This window comes from Nannobrachium achirus, assembly GCF_963921795.1.
Source record: "Nannobrachium achirus genome assembly, chromosome: 20".
Taxonomy (NCBI): domain Eukaryota; kingdom Metazoa; phylum Chordata; class Actinopteri; order Myctophiformes; family Myctophidae; genus Nannobrachium; species Nannobrachium achirus.
This window is the reverse complement of record NC_137827.1, coordinates 32,514,739-32,519,587: the sequence shown is the minus strand read 5'-3', so window position 1 is coordinate 32,519,587 and position 4,849 is coordinate 32,514,739. Positions and strand designations below refer to the sequence as shown.

The 4,849-nt window shown below is 43.0% G+C and overlaps 1 protein-coding gene across 2 annotated transcripts in view; it reads right to left on the bottom strand.

Moving 5' to 3' along the window:
• The window catches only part of fndc3ba (fibronectin type III domain containing 3Ba), a 165,913-nt gene extending 161,292 nt beyond the window's left edge, over positions 1–4,621 (bottom strand). For both annotated transcript variants that reach the window (XM_080751206.1, XM_080751207.1), the window contains exon 1: positions 4,505–4,621. The gene's annotated coding sequence lies outside the window, so the exon portion shown is untranslated. The remainder of the gene's footprint in view (positions 1–4,504) is intronic.
• Positions 4,622–4,849: the final 228 nt, after the last annotated feature.

Below are 4,849 nucleotides of genomic sequence, written 5' to 3'. Positions count from 1 at the left end.
GGTTAGTTAGTTCAGTCTGGTGCTTGGCATCACGAGCCCTCATGAAACATGGGAACAACTTCCTCATTGCGCTTAGAATAACCCGTCTCAGAATATTATTGAGGGCATGCAAACATGCAGTGTCACACACACACACACACACACACACACACACACACACACACACACACACACACACACACACACACACACACACACACACACACACACACACACACACACACACACACACACACACACACACACACACACACACACACACACACACACACACACACAGTCACACACGCCCAGTTGACCCAGTCTACCTGGGTCAAATGACATTTGAACATAACGCTTTGTTTTCCTTTTAAGCACTTTCAACCTGGCGGCCCTATTTTGGGCCTGTCATAAGCCAAAATGTGTCACAAAAAAAAGAGACAATCTAGTGGACTGTGTTGGTGAACATAGCTGATCTACAAGCTCACAACATGTCACAATGTGATACATCCAAGTGAGTTTGTAGATCAGCTATTTTCACCAACACTGTTGTACAATGACATTAACTCAGGATTAAGTGGCTAATCTGTTTTAAGTGCCAGATGATCTCAATGATATTTTGTAAAACTTCAAATTATGTATTTGTGATTGTCTAAATTCTGTGCCACTTGTGCAGCAGGTTCTACAGACCTGCCCCTAAGCAGGCTATAAGAAAAATATTTTTTTGCCTGCAGACCTTCCATCATTGACACACAAACACACAGACCATAACAACTGAGCTGTACTACAGTATGTTGTACCTGTGGAACAACGTTATAGGGTTTTAGAGTATTATAGGCCTTTCACTTATATAAAGTGTGTTATCCAACCAATCCCTCACGCATTCAAGAGAAAGAAAGAAGGGAGAATAAGCTGGGGGGAACAATGGCTAACCTCCTTCTGACTTCATCTATTCTCTACACGGGTCTGTTCTATGATACTTTTAAAGAGGAAGAAATTCTCCTTTCAACCATATCCCGGTCCTCAGTAATGCTCACTATAAGATGGTGAGCATAGAATCATTTTAGGCTAACTATCAATTATTGTAGCAAGTATTCTATTGATTACTTTTATGATTAAACAAGTAATTGAGAAGCGCTTTTTGTTTCTTGTGTTTATTTTTAGTCCACAGTGTAGAGGGAGAGTTGACAGGGAGTCTGTGAATGTCCTGCAGCAAAGGTCCGCCGAGACCGGGAATCGAACCAAGGGACTGTCGAGTGCCAGAGCCATAATTGATTAGTTCGATTAACAGTTGCACTGTCCCCAAACCATTCCTGTTTACTTGTTTTTTGTCTCACATGAGGGCTTTGCATTGCTATATAGAACCTGTCAGTGACATCATTGGAGGGGTTTTCAAGCTGTGGAAGGTACAGCCTTGAACATTTGAAGTCTAAACTAGTAGCCATGGATGCATACTTCTTTTCTTTTGTTTTAAGCTTGGAACCCCCACCAGTGATGTCATCAGCAGGTACATTTTCAAACTATCCACAGCCTGCCTCTGAGAGACAGAGCAAGTAGACAGTAGAGAACATTATTTAAGAACTTATATTATGGAAAGACTTTGCACAAAGACAAATAAGAAGTGTGGCAAAACATCTTCCCTGAGCAAGTGTAACAGCAAGTGAGCAAGTGTAACATGCAACATGTTCTATTTAATTGCACACTTTCGTTTTGATTTTAGTCACCTTAAGAAGGGAAAAGTGATTACTTACATCTGAACTGTTCTGCGTAGTACAACTACACTCATTCAGTTCCATTAAAATTAAATTAAATTAAAATGAAAAAGAATACAAAATGAATGAAATCCACTTTTGGCTCAGTGTTCTAGTCACTTGCTTGAGATTGCATCAGCGTGGGTCCAAGTCTCAACTCCCACTGTGTGGCAGCAGCCTACATCTTCCCAAGCCAGAGTTTTCCGGCCTCTTTTCAGTGCCAACTTTTAAACAAAAAAACTAAAGAAAAAAATGTATACAAATAAGTAACATGCTGACTGATCTCTTTGAAAAAACTAATAATAAAAATGTGCCATGTCAAAAGGCAGACAAACTACCAAAATCTAACAATAGTCTCTCTGACCAGCCTATGAACTCTTCAAACACAGGCCTACGTATATGTTTTGTTTACATTCTCATTGTGTATACAACTGAAGCCAAAGAGGCTTAAACTTTGACAGCAGCATGCAAAGACATAAGTCATCAACAACCTTTGTCCAACAGGAAATAATGTATATAAAACTTATAATAATTATAATTAAAAAGAAAATCTAAATATTGATCTTGTGCCATTACAGACCAGGTATCTGACAACGAGCCTCTGAAACGTGGCCATTCAGAAGATAAAGATCTACTACACCTTCCACGAAGAATTACACAATTTAGGTTGTGATGCGACAATAAACGTATACGTTGAAAAATGCTCCTTGCCATATATCCCTAAACAGAGGGAAGTTTAGAGGGAAGATGCCCCCACATGTGAGAGCTGAAATAATTTGAATAACTTTGTGCCAAGTAGTCACTGATCATAGTACAGCAAAATGATTTTTCTGGGGCACCCTCTTGAACTTGGCAAAGGACCCCCAGGGAACCCCGGAACAGGCCTCAATAAAACAGTGAATGCAAGTGTCTTCACTAATTATGTGGTGGCATTTACCCACAACCCTGGGGGATATACAAAAATATAGCAGTGAATTTTGACTTGTAAAAAATGTGCAATGGATCCTTGCCAAACAACGTGTCTAGGCCAACTTCAGAACTTCTCACTGTATTCCCTAATACCTGGCCTTTAAAGCTAGAATTCCTTATGAAAGTGTCCATGGGTCTTCATGGACCAATACTTGTGGAGGACCAATATAGTGCTGTTCCTGCACCTATCACAGTAAAATGTAATATACTGTATATTTGAATTTATACATCTGTAACTCTACTGATAGGGTAGTTACAAATGTAACCAAATGGACCCATGGGGGGCAGGGGGACAGCCAGGCATAACCCTGTACATCTGTCAAGAGTTAAATGAACAGAGCATTTACTGTGAAGGGTGCATTCCTTTGAGCTATCACGTAAAGACAAGCACACCTTTGGGCTGTAATTTGCGTGGTTGGGCTAAAAAGTCACATATCAGCTTCCCGCAGAAAAAACTGGATGTCCACATCAGCCTTTCACCGAAGGAATGTCATCTGACGTCATGTATTTAGGATCGGATTTCTCCTCTCTGAAAAAATGTGGCGTGCGTTGAGTTGGGTTATTTCCCCCCCTCTCTCCAAAGTGCCCACTGGATCCAGAGCGGCGACGGTGGGTTCCTCTGAATCCCAGCAATGCCCCCCCCCCATCCATCACAACAGAGAGATAATTGGCCCGTTTAGTCTAATACCTTGGGTTTGGATCTCAGCGCATCTTACATTTTCCGACAACTTTGTCATACACCGCGGCTCAGCTCTTTTTTTTGTGGGACGTGGAAGCCAGGCCAATCGATCGGCACAACCACGAGCCCAATGTTTGATTTCCACGTCTGCATCAAAGTGAGGGGAGAGGGAGAGGGAGGGGGACTGAGGCAGAGAGAGAGAGAGAGAGAGAGAGAGAGAGAGAGAGCTGTCTTTCCTGCACAAATAGACACGTAGTCGTTTCTGAGCACTCGGTCGCACAGATAGAGCGAAGGGGGAGAGAGAGAGAGAGAGAGAGAGAGAGAGAGAGAGAGAGAGAGAGAGAGAGAGAGAGAGAGAGGGGCAGACAGACTGGCTGGAATGCTAGGATATGCTGGAGTTGAGAACTCTCCTCGAAAGCCCTCTCTCGCACCCCTAACTAACTACACAAAATAAAACTCCGTGAAAAGTCATGACAGTCCGTTTATCAATAACATTTTCAAAACAGAATGCAGTTCAAAGTAAAATAAAAAGCCAACCGTGTCAATTCAACGATTTCGTAACTCCTGTCAAATAGACTGCCTCAGCATCTTCCACTCCCAAGTTATTTAACAGCTATGAAAAACAACAATTTCCCAATTTTGAGCAGCCATAACACAACAGAGTATTGCCACTATGCGACTCGCAACACAACCACCGTGATTTGCTGCGTAAACAGTGAAAGAGAAAAGATTTTCTTGTGTTGCGCACTCACTGCATCTGTTAGTCCTCGGAGACAAAAACACATTCTTTCGTAAACGGCAGAAATTCGTCCCCAAAACACCAACCAGACCCCTTCAGCTTCGAAGCAAGGAAGATTTAACTAAATCATCCGCACCGCTTTGGGGTTTTCTTCCCCTTTTCGTCCAACGCCGAAGTAAGAAATACCCAAAAAGTTTATATCTTCGCCCCCCCCGGAGCGGAGCAGTTTTCCTTTTTCCTTTGCGCTGGCCAAGTAGCCCAGACTGCCGGCGTCAGCGGCGCTCAACTCTCCAACTCTCACACACAAAACTTTTCAACGGCAACTCACAGCCCTTCGTGTCGACAGTTTCAACGTGAAATTAGCGGAAAAGATGGAAAAGAACTCACCTCGCTGCAATAAAAAATAATCTTCAAACAGCAGACGTGGCTGCGCTTTTTTTCCAGGGTCGGGTATGCCTGTCCCGCTGCCTGCCTGCCTGCCTGCCTGTCTGCTTGCGCGGCGCGTCGCGTTCTGTGAGATTCCGCCATGTCAATCAAAACGCGACGCACATGGAAGTCAAAGCCCGCCTCCTTTTACCGTAATAATGGCCAATTGCGCACTTCAAAAGCCAAAACAGTGAGCTGTCCTGTCCAGTGGGGGGGAAAAGTAGGTAAAGGTAGGCCTATAAATACTGCAACGTAGAAATACGTAAAAGTCCGGAATTAGGCTATTTCCAAATGAATGTAAAAGTA